We start from the raw sequence: 20,146 nt of genomic DNA, 5'->3' as shown, positions 1-20,146 counted from the left end.
TATGTGTGATCACTACAGTGAGTCCATTCCGTGCTAATAAAAATAAAGATTGTGCAAAAAGCATCAGAATGTCCCTCACCTGTAGTTTTTTTCCGTACATCTCCTGCCTGTTACTTGATCTCCACATAAAAATGGGTATGTCCAGCTAATTCCTTTTCCCACTGTGTTCAAATTCAGCTGAGCCCAGTCCAGGAAGAAATCTCACTGCAGAACTCCTGTTCTTTACAGAAGCACAGAATGTGTGACTATCAGTTAATCTGAATGAAATATCAAAGCTTCCTGTATGACATATCCAACTGATAATAACAAAAATTATGACTATCACCTAAAACTTACAAGGACAGAATCAAGCGCCATTAATAGATAACAGGGGTCCACACAATACAGTTTTTCACCAAGAGCTCACACAGTTTATGTGATGTGAGACATGGCTCAGCAATGGCGCGAGGTGCTAAGCAAAACAACCAAGTGGGTTTGTGTCAGAAACTACCCCAAGTTTTCATTCAGAAATACAATATTCTGGAGGAAGAGAGAGTATGTTTTGTTTTTCTGTTCGTCTCTGTTGCAGCAGGAACAAGACTCACATTTTCCCTTACACAGTGAAAGCTAAATGAGACACCATTCATACAAGCAGCAACACTCTGAACATTTTTTGCCACCTATAACCCATGTGGAACCCTGATTTGGAGGCAGAATTTAGGACGAGAGTGGGCAGCGTGGGGCCTTCCAGAAGTTTGGACCTACAGCTCCCACCCATCCTCACCACTGGCTGGGCAGGGCACGGACGCCAAGCCCTGGGCTAGGAGCTTCAGCGCTTCGTCACCCACTGGGGTCCCCTCTGCCTGCTCCTGGTATTAGGGGCACAGCTTCCACTGCTCACACAGCAGCCTTTTTCCAATGCCGAAAGCAGGTGTTGGGGAGGGCTGATCTGGCCTGCAGATGGGCAAAGTGTTAAGTCTCCTCTCCCCTCTGGCCCAGGGCCCCTGCCAGTGTCTTTAAAAGTCATTTACTCCATTTCTAATTGCCCAAATGGTCTTGTTCGACCCTGATGCATTAGAAAGGAGCACAACTCTCTGTGCAAGGGAAAAGATAGGCCTGTGCCAATTCAGACATTATGAAGACGCAGGCAGTGACTTGCACTTTCTGTTCCCACCATGATGTCCAAAGCCAAGCAAAGCTGAAGAGGTCCACCCCAACACGGATGCCAAAGAAGAGTGCTTGGCAGAAGAGTAGCAACCCTGGGCTAGCAAGAAGCTCGCAAAGCAGAAGTGAGGCTGTGATGGCCCAGGAAAGGCACTGGAGGAAAGGCAGGGCTTAAGGCAGGATTCGAAAGACGCCGTGGAGGCAGCCACTTGACAAACAGAGAAAAGTGGCCCAACATGGCCAAAGGCATGACACTTGTAGCCGGAATTGCTCGCTAGACGAAAGTCAGGTCAGGTATACTTGCATTCTTCTCCTCTGCAATTCATAAGCTCAACAAAATGGGGGATGGGATGGGGGATCGGATAGCCCAGGAACAACAGTGCTCAGAGACTGGGGTTTCCTGTGGTGGCAACTCTGGGAGAATGCAGAACCAGTTCCTGGACCATCACAAGTGGGGGCCTCCACCTTGGCTTTCACACCCCGTCCTTTCAATCCCCATGAGGGTACACTGCCCTTGGGCTCCAAGGACTGGACCTCAAACTCCTCCAGTAAGCAGGGAGGCTTCAAGAAGACATTTCCCAGCCAGCTCCTCACTTCCCAGAAGAGTCCATCGACTGAGTGGACAGACACTGGCCCTGTACAAAAACCAGAGGCTGCGCCGGAGGAGGTGGAGCTACCAGAAAGACTCTCCTGGTCTAGTCTAAGCCAGTGCTGGGACAAAGGTCAGTCCTCTGGCAGCACATTGCTCTCTGTGGTCCCAAAGTCCTGCTGTGCCAGCCCTGGTGAGGAAACTGCTCTTCTCCTGTGCCTGCCCCATGTCTCCTGGCCTGAGCCATCACCCAGAGCACATAACAGACTGCAAGAGGGAGCAAATGCAACATATGAACAGGTCCCCTTCCAAGATCCCAAGTCACCAACTTCAGCTTTCCCTGCCTCTTACCAAAGAGTATGTACTATCTTTCTCCCTACCAGAAATATTAGCTTGGTCCAGTTTGGGTCTATCCAAGAGGAATGCTGTTAGCACTACCAATCAAAAATGCTGTGCAGCTATTCCATCTTTCCTCCCCGATTTTTTTCCTTGTAAGAAAGGAGAAAGACACCATGGAAATTATAGCTGGGGTCCAAATGGAAGGCAGTGGTGTTTGGATGCCCCATAACATTCCATGAATGAAGCAACAGCTCAAAAAAAGCCTCATCAGGAAGCACTACCTAGAGCTGTATCATCCAAGCCTGTCCCACCTACCCTAACCCTAACTTCTAGCTCATCTTTTCAACGGATTCTGGGTGCAGGCACTTCTCTCAGCCAGTGCCCCTTATTTCCTGGTAACCGCCACAGGAGTGAGAGGGAACAGCCAGGCACCCTTCCAACTTAATCGCACAGCTACAGGTTGGGCAGGTGTTATCAAAAGGGTGAAGGCCTGTTTCCTTCACGTTGGCATCTCCCCAGAATAGGCAGATGCGTTGCGGAAAAAGGCCTCAGAACAGAGACAGTTGGCAATACTGCTCTATGCCAGCTCAGCTGGCAGGACAAATTAGCACGGTCAACAATTAACAAGACACCTTTTCCTAAAGACTGACTTGTAAATGTATTCTGAAGCAGCTAGCCTAGCTGGAAGATAAATTCCTACAAGAGGATGAAAAGGATGTCCATATGTGTCTATACAACTGAATCTTTAACAAGGGTTTCTCTCTCTCTCTCTCTCTCTCTCTCTCTCTCTCTCTCTCTCTCTCTCTCTCTCTCTCCCCCCCCCCCCCCCCTTTCTCCCCTTCCAGGCTTAAATTAAACAATCACTGGTTTTATTGTTGTTGTTCGAGCTTTCAGCCAGATTTAGTGTTTCACTGAGGGCTGCAGAGATTTCAAGTGAAGTGTTCCTTTTTTTTCTTTTGCAGATTTAATTTGCATCTTCCCCCATGTATGAAGAGCAGTAATCCAGAGGTCTTCACCGTAATGCTATTAGATGTTTGGACATGGAGTGTGGATTCCAGGCCATTCTACACAGTGCTCCCAGTTCAGAAATGTAGCACTGCATCTGCAATGGTGGTACAATCATCTCCGATAACACCAATCATCAGTTTTAGGAGGAAGAGAACTAGATTTGAGTTTCTGCCACTATCACCACACAGAGTGCCAGTCTGGATGGCCACAAAGACAAAATGGGGGACAGAGGCTTCCTTCTCTTCTTCACGCACACCACATTCATAAGCCACCGACTCAGCACAGTGCTCCTCACCAGCCACAGGCTGCTAGGACCCCAGAACCCAAGTGAGGTTGGGAGGCCGGGATAGTTCACAAACTGCCCTGAAGGTCATGGCTTGTTCTAGGGTTTCTGGGTGGCTTGCGAACCACCCCTGCCAGCCATCCTAAACAAGTGTAGGAGTCACACTCCCTTTCACCAGTGAGAGTAATGAAGATTATGAGGCAGCTCATAAGCAACACATCCTTGATCATTCCAGCCGACCTGGACTGGAATGGCCACCAAGCTGTCAGGAGCTGCTTCCGAAGCTCCCAGTCCTGCAAAAGTAATCATACAGATGGGCACGGCCACCCACCAAAGGATGCACAAGAGGAACTCAGTTTCATTTATGTGCTATTGTCCTTGCCAATTAACATTACTACATTGCATTTTACCTTGCCTGTTTTCCTCTTGCAAAGAACCCAAGGCAGCTTACATAGTCCTCCTCACAGCCCCAGCCCTTTCAGATAGGTGAGGCTAAGAGTCTGTGACTGGCCCAGAGTCACCCCAATGGGCTTTATGGCCCAGAGGAGACTGGAACCTGGATCTCCTGAGCACCAGCCCAACATTCGAATTGCTGTGCCACACATTAATGAGTGTTTAAGGGGGATTTCAGACCTTCAAGCCTTTTTTCCCTGCCCCAGTTTCTTTGTTCTCTATTAAATATTCTTGAATTGTCACTTGACTCAACAGGCTAATTAAAAGGTAGTTCATGGACATTATTTTAAAAGTCCTTTAATGTCACAGCTGTCAAAGTGGAAGGTGGTTCTCCCTAAAGAGGTGTGAACAATTGCTGAGGGTGGGCAAGCAATTTTTCTCCTGGCTTGAAAAGGGATTTCCCTTAAGTAGATTTTGCCATTCAGTCAAAGGTGAGAGTCAAGTGCTGCTGCTTCTCTTAGGACTAAGGAATGGGCCACACTGTCATGTCTGCAGGGAGAATACAGCAGGATATATATACTGAGGGATCAAAGTTAAATCCATATATATCCTCCTACTTTGTAACAAATTGGATCCTACTTGATAGCAGAAGCATGCATTGCAATTGTCACGTATTCCATAACTTTCCTACTCCATTTCATACTTTGCATCCATCAAAATAATTGTAGACTGGAACTGAATAACAAAGTAGACCTATCAGTCTTGCGCAGGGAACACTTTAGATGGACTGTGAATATGGCTCCAGCGGTGAAAGACACGCTTGGCATTCTCTTCTACCACCACTGCCATGCCGTGCCTCTCATCTGCTTCGACATTCCTCTTGCATTAGGGCAAAAACACAAAAATAAAATTGGTTTACAAATTACGGACTAAAAGAAAGAAAGAACTAATCTGAGCACGTGCAATTTCACTTAAATCACAGCACAATTATAACAATAAGCAGTGCTTTTTTTGTAAGAAAAAAGGTGCCGGAACTCATGAAATTATTTACCTTTCACACGTAGTCAATCACTGCACACACACCCACACACGTCAGTTGTGTAATGAAACATAACGGTCGCCGCCCACAGTAAGCACTCAGCGTGCGACCACACGAGCAATCACAAGCCGAGCAGCGCCATCACAACCAGTGCGAAGTACGCAGGCATCGGATTCGACACACAAGCAGCCCGCATGCACCCTTTTAATGATTTTGCTGCCGACCTGCTACACTCGACAGGGCGATTCAAATCCCCATGGACCAAACATCAAATTTTCAAAAGATATTTTTAAAACTTGGAAAATCTGTCGAAAAAAGGTGCCGGAACTCTGTTCCGGTGCATTCTATGACAAAAAAAGCACTGGGTATAGGAACAAAATACAGCTTGTTTCTGCAGCCTGACTGCAAATTAGATCTGTGAAGAAGCACCAGTACAGAAAAGCAACTGTAACCACGCACATGCCCAGCCAGCCACTCCTAAATTATAACATATTTTTAAAAATAGGATCAAAGGTTACTGCCATCCCAGGACTGTTTGACTCTCTAGGTTGTCACTTGGGGAGGACTGGGCTGAGGATCCTGGACTCTGGCCCTGAGATTCAGCCCTAGCTGTACCATGTTGCTTTAGTCAAATGATTGCCCTAATTTTGTCCTGCGAAAACCATTCAGGCACGTGTCTGCATCCCTGGACTAGCAATGGAATTACAGGAGATTCTGTGCAAACCTACACATTTCTACTTGGTTCCACTGTGTTAAATGGGGCTTCTTATTGCTGTTGCTTATTTATGTATAAATCATAATATATATCCTGCCTTTCTTTCTTTTGCAAGGAACCCAAGATGGCTTACAAAGGCCTTCTCCTCTCTTCTCCATACCTCACAACAACCCTGTGAGGTGGGTTAGGACTTGAGCCTGTAACTGACCGAAATGCTGATACAACCTGTGCAGTAGAAAAAGATGCACCTGATGAACGGAAGGCAGAGATCAGGTGACTTCATGCTCGGAAGTGACTGTTGCTCACTCCCTTGCGCTGAAGGAGAAATAACTGCCTTTTAGAGCTAATGTCCAGTAGAAATCCGGCCCCATTTTCCAAAAATTGTCTTCGTCCCTTCCCAACCCCCTCCCCCAAAGGGCTGTTTGTATACAGTCAATGATACATAGAGCATATTTCAGGTTTTCTCCTTTGCCACTGCTTCGACAAACTGGGACATGAGGGCAGCCAAACTGAATTGGATTAAAGACCTGTTTAGTGCAGCCTGCTATGCCCATTGTGGCTAACCAGATCCCACAAGCAGGACACAAAACCAAGAGCACCCTCTCATTTGTGCTCCCCGCCAACTGGTAATCAGAGGTAATATGCAGTTGTCCTGGCCTCTGATCATCTTATAACCTACAACCTGGTCTAATCTTCCCTTAGAGTTGTCCAAGATTCTCAGCATCCTGTGGTAGAGATTTCTCCGACTACAGCTCACAATTTTACATGTTTAAGTCAGAATCGTTATGTTTCCATGAACTACCGTATTTTTTGCTCTATAAGACGCACTTTTTCCCCCTCAAAAGGGGAAATGTCTGTGCATCTTATAGAGCAAATGTGTGTGTGCAGCAAGTCTGTCAGATGTGCAGCCCATGGGGAAGCGATGGGGAATGTGCCTGTGATTATGTGCCCATTTGATTCAGAATATTTTTTTTCTTGTTTTCCGCCTCTAAAAACTAGATGCGTCTTATGGTCAGGCGTGTCTTATAGAGCGAAAAATATGGTAACTTGTGCACATTTTCCAGCGATCAACCAGCATTAGAACAAGAAATATTCCTAAAAAGAAGTATTTCTCTGTTGACCACTGGGTGGAGCTCAAGATGACCATTCTTTGCTAAAACCATCTTCAAAAGCATTTTTTCTATTGATTTTCCCTCTAGTGAAAAGTGTTAGATGTGTGTCTGTCATCGAAATTGTTATAATCATAGTGTCAGCTATGGAAATGTCATCTCCAAGAAACCTGATTAAGGAGAATTTGAACTGAAACAAGAATTCAGAGCATGATTCATACTTAATCAGTTTCACAAAATCATTCAGCATGCTGCTTTCTCCTACTTCTGCCGCTCTTCAGAGTTCATAAAGGGATTGTCAAGTATATTCATCTGCAGCTTCACTGTTTGACACTGCAGTAGCATATACGGAAAAAATGTTGGGGAAAAGCTACGAGAGAAAGATATAGACATAATGGAACAAACAATCAAAGAGGAAGAATTCATTAGCTAAAGTTAGACCATATATAAACATTGCGGTAAAAAGCACATGAAGTGACATGAGGGAGGATCCGGGAGCAATGAAGGGTTAAGCCCCATCACCGTGTTGCTTGGTGATTTCTCTTGCGCTCTTCCTGAAGTAGTGTTGCCTAAAAGGGAAAACAGCCATAAAGGGGGCAATTCCATTATTTATTGTATTCATTATGATTCTATCCCACACTATCCCATGCAAGGAACCCAAGCAGGTTTACATACTCCTCCTCCTTTCTATTTTTTCCACACAACAACCCTGTGAAGCAGGTTAAGACGAGAGTGTGTGGCTGGCCCAGAGCCACCGAGTGAACTTCACGGTTCAGTGGGGTTTAGAAACTGGGTCTCCCAAACTCCAGTCCAGTACTCTCAACTCGTATGCCACACTATTTAGACCGAAAAATGGCCTACAGCTCCCAGCACTCCCCAGCCAGCCACGTCTAAACATGTGAAGGGATCCATCCATAATTCATTTCCACGAATGGATGTATTTCACTTTTATGTAGTTAGCAGCCAGCCATTCTCTTCCTCTCTGCTCATGTAGCCATAGCTGTTTTGTGTCTCTCACAACCATCTCACAGAAGGCAAACATTCAGTTGAGGAGTCACATGCATCCTACATGCAGTTCACTAGATTTGCTTTTATTTTTATTTTATTCATGCTTTTATTCCACTAGGTGAACATTCCTCGGGAAACTGGCAGCGGTCATTCCTTTCTGCCAAATGTAACCACCTCAAAAAAGGAATATGCACTTGCCATACACGAAGAATGTATTCAGAAGTGACTCTTGCACACTCCCTTGTACTAAAACAGGAGTAACACCCCTTTAGAGCCAAGAATCAGTAGAAGCTCAGCCAAGTTTTCCAAAGATGATTCTCAAATATTCAGCAAGGGAAATGAAACAACTGGTCTGGATTACCTCTGCTTCCTGCAGATCAAGGTAGGGAAGCAAGCCCAAATCTTGCCTTCCACAAAAGAACCCAAATCATGCTGCAATGCTTCCTTCACCCAAATCAATGAAGCTCAGTCAGGCTGCATTGCCCTTAGCACCTTGCAAAAGGCAGGAAAGGATCTTGAAAGAGGGAAGAGGGGCGTTCTGTGCCACGGCCTGTTCCCAGAGTGCGCCCCTCTCTGCTTCACAAGCAGAGCTATTGCTATTGCTCTGCTTGACCCCTGAAAGGAAACCAGGAAGCTGGAGTGATCTGATGAGTAATCCCCTGCCCCCAGGGACACGGCTCCAGGCTACCTAGAAGGGCGCTGCAGCTTTGGGGAAAGAACTCCTCTCTGGTATGAGCACAGAGGTGCAGCTGCTGTTACGCCCCTGCCCAGCTATTTGATCATCCTGTGCCCGGATGCATGCCTGGATGATCTCCAGAAAAAGAGAGCAAGACCCAGAAATAACTAAAAGTGAGTAAGAGGGAGGAGGAAAGTGAAGCGGAGGCAGGTACAGGAAGTGAGAAAATGATCACTCGGCGGCAGCAGACCCGACACTGACGTGGCAGATCTGAAGCCTCCGCAGGGCACCATGCCACACGCCACACTCAGCTTGCCAGCCAGCACACTGCCCTTCATCCCTTGTCCCCAGCCTATCTGGCTGAGTGCCAGAATTCCTCCCAAGATTAGAAAGCTATTCTAGGGTGACAGCCAAAACCAAATTAAAAAGAAAAGCAGCCATGATCCACTGCGCATTGTCTTTTCTGAAACTGGATCCATCCCAGGACTCCAGGGACACAAAAACGTAATTGGAGAGCTAAAGGAACAATTTTTATTCCCCTCTCGCTTTATGTTTGCATATATATCTGAATGGTGGTTATTTGCAAGTGTTTGCCCTCGGGAAATCACAATTTCCTGGAATACAACACTGATTCATGTATGCATTCAGTGGGAGAGTGCTTCCATGGCTCAGACTTTGTTGAAAAGCATGCCTGCTTGGCGTCATGGCTCTGTGGGGGCACGACCCACCACTGGCTTGCTATATGTTCAGAAACTGAATGAGCAATTGAAGGGGGAAAAAACCAATTCCCATAATCTCAGTTGTAGAAATGTGCGTACCTCAAGGCCGGAGGGCCAGACAACATGCTACATGCCAGCTACTCCAACCCGGTGCCCTCCAGATGTGTCAGGATTACAACTCCCAGCATGTTGCAGCAAGCTATACCACAGCTCAAGGGCTCTGTGGGGCTCCAGCTGTGGGAATGCCAAGACATACAACTATCATCCAGTAGTTATTTTCAAGGAAGGCCAGATGCTTCAAGAGGCGAGGTGGGAAGAGGGGAGTGTCATCTTTTCCTTGCCAGCAGTAAATGTCGAGGGCAGGTATGTCCGCACAGCCGCACCCCCAAGAAGAGTCCCAGAATGCAGGCAGCGGCATTGCTCCTCCTCAAGAAACCGGGACTCAAAGGCTGCACCTTCAGCACAGAGCAAGTAAAGCGCCTTAATGCATCATTCAAGACCACCGCCAGCCCCCGCAAATAAAACCTGAAAAGGTTCTATTGTTGCCGGGGAAATTCATTTTCCTGCAGCTTCTGTGAGGATTACTGCTAAGCTCAGAGGGCACAGGGCAGCCTGGGGAGGGATTGGGGGAGCAAATGACATCAGCACCCTTGCCGTTAAAGAAACGCTGGCCGGGCAGCCTTGACGGTCCCGGCTCCGCTGCAGTGCTGCTTGCTAGCTACTTCCCCCTGCTCTCGTGTCCACCATCTGCCCACCCCGGTAATAATAATTAAGAAGCACATCTGTGTTCGGCCCTTACGTGGTGTGGTGGTTAAGAACACAGGACTGGGACTCGGGAGTTCTGGGTTCAAGTCCCCGCTCAGCCATGGAGCTCACTGGGTGACTTTGGGCCAGGCACAGACTCTCAGCCCAACCTACCTCACAGGGTTGTACTTGTGGGGATAAGACGGAGAGCAGGAGGAGGAGAATGTCAACCACCTTGAGTTCCTTGAAAAGGAAAAAAAAGTAGGCTATAAATACATTAAATAAATAAAATAATTTCACAAAAATTACATAAGTATACAAGACACACATACTTTAGGGTTTTGGTTGTTTTCACACTGACTTAAAATGTCCCTTGCCAATACCACCACCCTCAACTTTCCTAGATAGACCACCTTCAGAGCAGGGCTTCCCAGTCATCAACGTTCCCTTTACTTCCGCCAGCAGCTACCCCTTGGGTCCAGCAGTCAAGCAACTCCAGTGCGACATTTGCTGGGGTTCCATCCCAGAATGCCACAGGAAAGGAGAGGGGAGTGACAAAAACTTGTTGTCACAGCAGAACTCCTCATTTTCTGGTTTTAAACCAACCAATGCTGACTGCTGGTAATCAGGACCCTTCTTCACTTGGCTGCCTGGTGATTATATTCATAAGATCTTCCTTTGTTCACAGCAGGGCTTAAATACAATCCCCTTTGCTGAAATATAACATTGGCTCTCGCGCTGCCTTCTGTTGGCAATCCTAGCGATGCATTTGGGGGCTAATGGAGTGGAGCTGCAAGGGGCCAAGTTAGCTACATAACTTTGCAATACATCAGCTTTCTCCCTGTCTATCTAGGGTAAATTCTATTATCTTCCTTTACACCCTTTGGCACTTCTAGGGCTGTAAGTGGCTGGCTATTGATAGCATGCAGAGAAGCTGTAACAAAACCTCACACCCTCCCATAAGGAGAGGCCACATTTTTGTAGCTGTGAACATCCTTGCTAATAGAAAATTAAAGTCTGTGTCGGACTCCTGTCTCGGAGCAGAGGCTGCTGCTATCTCATCCCAGCGTGCTGATGGCAAAATAATCAGCCTATCATTATTTTTTCTCTGTGGGTTTCTTCAAACTGGATTTCTCATATAATCAGCTCTGTGGTGAGGAAGTGCCCCATCTTTTCCCTCGAAAATGCTCTGAGCTTTGGGTTTCGTCCTCACATAATGGTGGGCAAGAATGCATCCTACCAGTCCAGTCTGCAGATGGGGAGGGGGTGGGGGGAGCTAACATGCCAGGGAAAATTCAATCCCAGTTTGCACCTTGGTGTGCCATTTTTCTACCTGCAGAGGGATTTTTCCAGAGAGAGAGGCTGACAGATGGAAAGTCCCACTTTCAGCTTGAAATTATCTAACTCATTCTACCCCAGCCCCCTTTATACTCCATGTATGGACCTGTCCTTAGACTGCAAGAATGGGCAATGACTTCTTCGGTAACTTCTCAAGGTCCCCCACCGAAAAAAATAAAATTATGTATGAGTATTATGACCATGCAGTGAATACAGTGCTTGTCCACAAGTACAACCGATCCTCCAATCCTGTGGAGTATGTTTCTTTTAAAATATTGCCAGACAATGTGTGTTGGATACCCTTCTTCCTTTTAGTGACAGGGACCAGTTTTACACCTCACACAGAGGATGAAATGGCAGACATTTACTCCGGACTGCATCTCTTCAATCTGTGGGTCACATGTTTAAATACTGCTCCACAACATTTTAGAAAGCTTCACATTCCTGCTTTGTCTCTTTCTTAAACAGGGATGCTTCCATCCGAGGATTGACTGTGCCATTGCCCTAATCCACAGAATTCCCAGAATTTCACCGGCGGGGGGGGGGGGGGGGCAGCAGCACTTTGCACCCAGAACCCTTGTGTTTTTCCACCACTTTTCCCATCGTTTTTCTTACCACAGAAAACCCATTTAGTACAAAAAGATGGAATTGCTACACCACGACTTCCAAACATTAGCACTTGGATCTTGTCTAGAAACCATCTATGGAACAAGCCCTGAGAAGGAGCAGGGTAACATCTCATAAATAAACCATTTCCATTGGCGGAGGAGCCCAACAAATGCAGTTGCCTAGCCTGGATCTTTCCACCATTTCTATATCTAGATGGTACACTCCCCAAAACCAGAGAGCAGCCATTGCTCTTCAGAGACTGGGTTCAATGCTTTGGTTTCAGCAGACAACACATAGCACATGTGCTATCTAAGGTACCATTTTGTGTCCTAACCCAATGCTTTCTTGAGTAAGAGTAGACTTCCTACCACTAACAGTGATTTTTTGCCCAGCAAGAGAAGTAGCAGAAAACTCTGGGAGGGCTTACAGATGATAAATATTGTCATCTGGATACACATGCACCAGTAAAATTCTGTCAATGAGGCAAGGCAATTGTACAATAAAAGTCTTGTCTGGAAGCTCCCCTGTAAACCATCAACTGGTATCAGTAGAAAGCTTCCACTGAATCCAGAAGCCATTCTGTTTGAATACTGGTTTCCTGGATTTATCAAATCACTTTTCAGAGCTATCACACAGCCAAATCAGTTGTGGCTTTAAATCTGCATCTAGCAGCTACCTCCCTCTCATTTTTAATCTACTGTAGGCTCTCTATGCGAAACGGTGGGGGTAACAAAGGCTTTGACGATCCAAATGGAATGCCCTGAACCTAGAGTAAGATGCAGTGGGGTGGGGTTTTATTCTACTTATTTTTTGTAAGTTGTCCCAAGACACTAGTAGTGGACAGGCTAGAAAAGCTTTAAAGAAAGAGAGAGAGAGAGAGAGAGAGAGAGAGAGAGAGAGCGAGCGAGCCACAGACTTGAGGTCAAAGTAGCGGCTCAATCCATACAAAATGATATACCCATAGTCAACTCCTGACTGTAGGTCATCATTTAATTAAGAGTTGCTGTTCAAATGGGTTACTGTGTTGCCTGAATGAGTAACCATGAACAAAATCCATGGTTTGCTACTGGATTGAGAACTGTAGGCTCTTAACCATAGGTTGCTATCTCGCTGTGATTCAGACATGTCCAGTTATGGTGTTGCCCAAACCCGGACCATGGCTGTTTTGGTCCTAAAGCTGCAGCCTGTGGCAAAGAATTTCAAAAGTGAAAACTGCTGTGTATGAAGCAGGACTCCCTTTTGTATGGCAATTACTCCACCCAAGACTAAGAAGTACTTTGAGGGGAGACGGCTGCAAGCCATAGGGCTTCCTCCCAGTCTGAACGTGCATGGCTCCTGCCCTTATGGCCTATGCACAGGACCATCGTGGCGCCCAAAGGACCCGCCGCCTCCACCCACGTCCCCTTGGCTTTCCGTTGCAAAGAGAGGCTGGCAAGGTGCTGCCCGCGGCCGATATCACTGCAGAGAGCTACCCAACACCACAATCTACCACGTGCAGGCAGCGCCTGGCCTGGATAAGGAGGCAGGTCGATAGCACACATGGAGTAAGGCGGGGAAAGCAGGGAGGCGGGCAGGCGGCGAAGAGGAGGAGTCCGGCGCTTTTATGCCATCGCGCGCCCAAGCACCGAAAAAAATAGTCTACTTTCTCCGCTCATTGCCCTGGGCCCCCGAGGAGCGGTGAGTAAACAGCCCGCGGGGCAGCCCGGCCGGGCGGCTAGAGCGCGCCTTCCAGGCCCGCCTCGGATCGGGGGGCCGTACGCCTGCATGCCATTTGCTGGCCGCGCCTGGGAAGAGGAAATCGGGGTCGGCGGGTGGGTGGAGGACGCGGAACTGGAGCGCTGCTTGCACAGGGGAAGGGCTGGCGCTCCTGCACCGCGAAGCGACGGGCTGAGGAGAGAGACGTTGGGAGGGCCCGATCCAGCAAGGGGCGCCTCGCCTGTGTCCCTGCAGAAGAGGCACTTGCCTCCCTCGGCGCGTTCTCTGTGTTGTGACAGGGAGGCCTTAAAGTAGGGTCTCCCCTCGTCCTTCCCCCGCCCCCGAAAGGCAGAATTCCTAAACCACCACCTCCCCCCTTGAAACACGTTTTGAAAAGAAGGAGCGTGTGCCAGTTGATTGCACATCTCCCTTTCCTCTTGGGAATCTTTGCAACCTTTCTCGCCTCCTTTTCCTGTTCCGTGCAGCCCCGCCTCGAAATGTGTGCTGATTTTTTAAAAATCACGTTGGAGAAATATTCTAGCGTGTGAAACCTCCGAGCAGAGGCTCTTCTTGCGTTCCTCTTCTCCCGCGCCCTATTTCTGCTAAAGCCAAAGGTTTTTATAGCTTTTTTCCCAAAAGCTCTTACGTAAAGTGAGCCAGTTTCTTACCCGCGCCTTCGAGACGGAAATTCGGTACGTTTTCCCCTCGCAGACCTCAGTGTAGGAAGAATTAGCATGAGGTACAGCCAAGTGTATGTACGCACGTGTCGTTTGATCTAATAGGGAAAACTGAATCTGCGTTTGATAAAGTTGTGATTACATCCTAGAGCTTTATGTTACTGGGACTTACTTCTGAGTAAGTATGCTTAGGATTGCCCAGTTCATATCAGAAGCAGCACCATCCCCTTTGCATGTTTCCTCAGAAGCTCCCCCCCCCACCGTTTCTTCCAGGTAACTATGCACTGTGTTGCCTTAATGCAGATTAGTACTTTCTCCATACCCTTCAGCTGCCCTGCTGTAGTGGCACTTACGCTTTCAAACCTTGAGATATGCCAGCAGGAACGAGCAAGGTGCCTCCAGCAGAAACTTCATGTGCATTTCTTGGCTTGCAATGCAGTGGAAAATGGAAAGAAAAAAACACACCCCTCCTGCTCCTGAAATAAAATAGCTTACCAGCATCATCTCATGTTGACAGAAGGACAGGTGTGAATGCCCCCATTTAGGCCAAGCATATGTGTGAAAGGAGTGTGTGTATGTTAGTCTGAATGTTGCATATACCTGATTCCCAGGCCAATCCAAAACATGTTTCCACAAATTTAAGGCCTACCAATTCAATAGGACCAAATCGCTGGTGCTTAGAATGGCAATCTTTGGGTGCAAATTGTAGCAAGTTCTTAAATAATTCAGGCAGTGCCCAAAAGTCTCATTTTGTGTGTATGTACTGCTCTCAGCCCATATGTTTCTGATTACAAATTTCCAGAGAGACTGTTGTGTTAGTCTGTTACGGCAAAGTCTTATGGTACTAAAAAGATGTAGGGTTGTATCCTGAGAGCCCGTAAGTGGAACTCTTCTCACAGGGTCCTTCAAGAGATGAAAGGGGCGGAAGGCTTTTTCCCCCTAATCCCCTTATGCTCCCCTGGAAAAACCTCTTCCATAGGGTTGGGAGATCCTCTGGAACAACATGAAAGATGATGTGAATATCTGCAGGAGAAGGGGAATTGGCAAAAAACACCATTTTATCCTTTTCCACCTGCCAAGGCCTCACTTGATCAAATACAGTTCCACTCAGGATCCAAGTCTAACAAAATAATACAAAATTAGCTTTCATGAATTAGAATTTACCTCATCTGATAAAGTCTGCTGTGGTCCACAAAAACTGATGCTACAATAAATGGATTAGTTCTTAAGGTGCTACAAGATTTCATTGTTTTGACTAATAGCTATGTCTTTGCAGCTATTCTGTCTTTTCCTGTGTAATGGATTGTGGGGAGGAAAAGACCAAAAAAGGGAGGGAGGCACTGGAAGATTCTATATGGAAGAGAATAGCAGCTTGACCTCCCATAAAATTCAGTGAATGAGGCAAGTGAATGGCACAATATTCATTCCATCTAGCAACAATCTTATTTTCAGTGGGACAGGGTTTGAGCACTTCATTCCAGATTTGTTTTAGGAGTCAAGGTAAGTCAGGATTGTATAGGTGTGAATTCTGGGTGTCCAGTGCATTGTCAAGGTACACCTTAACCATTTGGGTACCTCAGCAGGGAGCAAACCAGTGATGCCCATAAATCCTTATCTGTCAGTAGATGTGTGGCAGCCTGAGTCCAGGGAGAGTCCTTTAGGGCTCTGTGACATTTGCCTGCAGAGTTACACTCAAGAGAGTGTTCTGCAGGTCCTGCTAATTACAATGCTGTTTGTACATAAGAACTTGCTAGTGATTTGTGCCACTATATTGTAGTTGTTTGTGGTTGGAGTCTCTTGGTCATATAATCTTCAAGATCTCCAAGGGTTCCAGAAATTCAGCAAGGGGATAGACCAATACAGAGGACACAATTTTCAATGTCCATTTCTGTGCTTGTGTGTACATGCAGGTCCACCAGATCAGGGGCCGTTCGCAGCAAGCTGCTAGGTTACAGAAGGTCAATGAATGCACCAACTAAAGAGTCTATTTGCATTGCATTGCCTTCACTACCTCTCCTTTTGTTCAGGCCAGTGTACATAAGTTTATTACTGGAATATGATCCCTGCTCTTACTTTCTGAACACAGTATGTGCATTGAATAGGCCACTTCTTGAAACAAATTGAGAGAGTCAGACATGTTGGGAAAGGACTAGGTATAGTATAAAACATTCTTAAGCCTTTTGCTAATTTTTTAAAAAGATGTAAGCATGATAACAAAGCCTCATTGTGCAGCTCATTATAGCAGGCTATGCTTGTTGCAATTTTGTAAACAAAAATATAGGGAACCAACAGTGGTTAGATTGGACATGCAAAATATCATAGGACAATCAGTGGTGTAGATGCCCACTGTTCAGGATTACTTCCAGTAATGCCCTTGTGTGTTTCCCCAACATATTTTACTGGAGTAAATGAATCAAGGCTAGAGTAAATAATCTAGATCTGAGGTGAAAAAGTGTGTCATGGAGACTTCAATAAGGAAGTGTGTGTTTAAAAAAACAGACCTCCAAAAAATATAATTAGGAGGCATCATAATCCAACAAAAACTCAGTGGGCACGATATTTTCAAGCTAACAGTGGGTAGGTTACAGAAAAACAAAAAGCCACAGAAGGGAATGGGAAAGCCATTTAAATTCCTATTTTACTTGATGTTTGTTGTAAACTGTCCCGAGATGCCAGTAGAAGGATGGTCTGTAAATCTTTAAATAAATAAATAGGCCACATGGCAGCCAAGAATGCCATTTAGAGGTACACTAACCAAAGCAAAGGACATGAAGACACAAAGCCAGCCTATGATAAAGTATTATCAAAGCCACACCAAAATTTTCACACAATAAAATAGTATCAAAACACAATTTATTGTAACATAAGCTTTTGTGATAGTTTAGAACAAGATACATTATGAGAACAAAGCATAAGGAAATTTGATAATTCTAAATTTATCAAGGAAATTTGATAATTCCCAATATAGTTAGGTCTGTCCAGTAAAGTGCAATCTTTTATATGTCTGTTCACTGAAACTTCTGTATAAGACTGCATATCAACTCCAATAAGTTACAGTATTGCATTAACCAACTAGCCAAAGGACAAACTTCTAAAAAACAATATCTCAATGGTAAGACTCTTCCAAACAGCATTCTGTTTTGCAAAGATTCTAGTTCATGTGCACAAGAGTGAACATTCTAAGATGTGGCTATTGGAGAGTTCATCGGGAAAATCTTTACACATTTTGGAAAAACTATTAATAAAAAGTCTATCTAGCAACCTCTTCCATGCCTTTTATCCAGGGAGTGGGCAAACTTCAAGTTGTGGTGTCTCCTCCATGTTTTCCTAGAACATGAAGATCTGTCAATGCCAGACACAAACTAGAGGCTCAGGCGGGATGGCATATGCTTACAATGAAGGAAGCAGGTACCCCTAAGCATGCATGGGACAGTGTCCTTTGCGAGGGAAGGTACTTTGATTCTTGTCAGGCATTTAGAAAGCAGAAACTCTTCCTGAGCCAGTAGATCCCAATGTATTTTCTGCTCATCCCTTAATCTATACACATAAAATAATGTTGCATGTGAGTTCTAAAAAAGAATAGAAATGCCCCAGAATTCATAAAAAGACAAAGAAAGAAAAACCCTCTGGAAATGTTCAGTTAATTAACTCTCAAACTGCAAAGGGCTTGATAGAAGCTGAAAATAGCCGCTGTCTAGAAATAGTGATAAACTGAGTCTGATGGGCCTGCACCTGGGCCTGGACCCATGAATTGCACAGCAGTGCCCACTACTGGTGAGGACTGCTGCCTGCCCACTTGGTCCCAGTAGCCAGTTAGCCATGCCCTTCTTTAGTTCTGCCCACTCCCTGCCTTATCTGCTGCCACAGGTCCCACATGGAAATAAATTCTAAATGGTTTGAAAACTTGCATTTTCAAGGTAAACAAGGTTATGCATAGTAAGCAAAGACTTGTGAAAGTGCCTCATTTACATAGTGATAAACAGTAATAGGATGGGGGGATTACACAGGTAGCATAATTGTCACTTGCAAGTCTCTTGCAAAATATAGGCTTGAAAAATAATCCATAGTGCTGATTTCTAGAAGGGTTTTGACTTGCCATCCCAATTCTGCAAACATGTTGACTCCCATGCCAGGGAAGTTGCTAATTTGTGTATTTGTTAGGCTAAAATAATTACTTATCTGCCTATCATCCAAGTGCACAGGGATCATATAATTGTAGCAAAAAGCAACAGGAGGTATCAGTAATAAATGTCACCTCTTATTAATGGGAATGAATTAACTTTGTTTACTGTCAGTTACTTGGCATAGGCATCAGGCAGATTTCCAGGAGACTTAACTTTAAAGAATACCAGACAGATTGGATTTAGGATGAATTAACCTCAGTTACTGGATTACTCATGATGAGCAGGGGCTTCTAGCTTGCCAAATAATGTGCTCCACTTCCCCATATATGCTGTTCATAAATAAAGGCATGGGCCATTTTATAACAAAGGAATGCTCAAAATTGGAAGTCCACTTCCACAAACATCAGGCTTCCCCCAAGTCCAACTGGAGGCATCCAGGATTCCTGAAGATCAGCTAGTCCCAAACTAAAAACAAGATGTTTTCATTACTGATAGCTGCAAAGACTTCACAATGGGTCATGTAGTTCCCATGTTGTGCTTATCCACATAACAACCCTATGATGTAGGTTACTGTTGCTCTTACTTGCCGAATAGGTAACAGATGCTTTCTAATAAAGCATTAGAGGTGGGACTTGAAACCAGGACCCAGAAATCCTGGCAGTGTCCCTGGCATACATTGGCTTTCATTGGTCCCTGATGTCCAGACTAAGGCTCAGAACTGTGTTGCAACGTATCAACAGGCTAGTTACGTGCAACAGAAGTCTGAGAGTGAGTCCCCTCCTTTTGGTGTCTTCCCTTTCTTTGACTTGGTCCTGAAATGCATTAGAGTGAAGTGCTAAAGTTCTGAAGTGGGAGAAAGGACTGTAAAACTTCAAGATATAGATGTGAGTTTCTGGTTATTAATATTTCCTATGTAAATAATTCAGTCAATGTAATTTTTAAAAGTAGCACAACGTTGAATGAACTCTGTTAAATCCCTTTCCCTGGTGTGCAACTTTTACTTGCAGAAACTTATTTTCACACATGAGATGCATGCAAAATGGGTGCCCACTGCACCTGTTGCTTGAAGTGGTGCATCATGCTGTTAGCTCATTTTGTTCCATAGGGAGCCTGGTGGCCTTGATGTTCCAGCTACAGCTCCTTGCAATGGCCATATTGGCCCAGGCTTCTGGGATGCAAAGCCCCAAGGATATGGAATTCTATCTTCTACCAGTTGCTTGCTGTAAACCACAAATGAAGCTGCTCAGTTCCTGCTGTTTGGGTCAGTGCCTCTTGGCAATTCAAGAAAATGGGCTGCTGGAAAGGGAAGGATGCGCACCGTAAAATAGGCGTTAGTGTCTCACCACGATTCTCAGAAGCTTAGTTATGACACAGGGTGCACGGCAAGGGGTGTAAGAAGGTCCACACGGTCATTTGCTTACAAGTGTAGGGGCAGGTGGTGGAACATTCTTGGAAGGCAGGAATTTTAAAAGGGAGAGGGGGTGTAAAAGAGACTTCTCTGTTATCATGCCTCATTTTTGGAATTCACTTCTGAAAGGGGTGTGATTAGTACCCTCATTACTTTGTTTTCATCACCAAGTAAAGACCTTTTTATTTAGTATTTATTTTTAGAATCATGCTTTTATTTGATTTTCACTGTTGGTTTTATTGCTGCTTATATTGTTGTTTATTGCCACCCTCTTTTCGCCCTTTATATTGGCTGGATTTTACATGATCTGTAGCTGGTAGTTTTTATTTATTATATTTATGCTGTGTTGCTGTTGTTTTGAGCTGTCCAGAGAGCCCTTGGGCTATGGGGTAGGATACAAATGCGCGCACTCTCTCTCTCTCTCTGTGTGTGTGTGTGTGTGTGTGAGAGAGAGAGAACACTGTTGCTGACATATATCTATTGTGTATGGATGGAGCTATTTGGTTACATGAGGCTCTGCAGTTAAGCAG

General features: G+C 45.5%; 1 protein-coding gene across 1 annotated transcript in view; it reads left to right on the top strand.

Annotated features, from left to right (window-relative positions):
- The first annotated feature begins 13,318 nt into the window (after positions 1 to 13,318).
- STEAP3 (STEAP3 metalloreductase) overlaps positions 13,319 to 20,146 on the top strand; it is a 36,394-nt gene continuing 29,566 nt past the window's right edge. Inside the window, exon 1 of the mRNA XM_044438401.1 lies at positions 13,319 to 13,389. The gene's annotated coding sequence lies outside the window, so the exon portion shown is untranslated. The remainder of the gene's footprint in view (positions 13,390 to 20,146) is intronic.

Source organism: Varanus komodoensis, unplaced genomic scaffold (assembly GCF_004798865.1).
Source record: "Varanus komodoensis strain SLA01 unplaced genomic scaffold, ASM479886v1 scaffold32, whole genome shotgun sequence".
In the NCBI taxonomy this organism is placed as follows: Eukaryota; Metazoa; Chordata; class Lepidosauria; order Squamata; family Varanidae; genus Varanus; species Varanus komodoensis.
The sequence above is the reverse complement of the archived record's forward strand: the minus strand, read 5'-3'. Positions and strand labels throughout refer to the sequence as shown.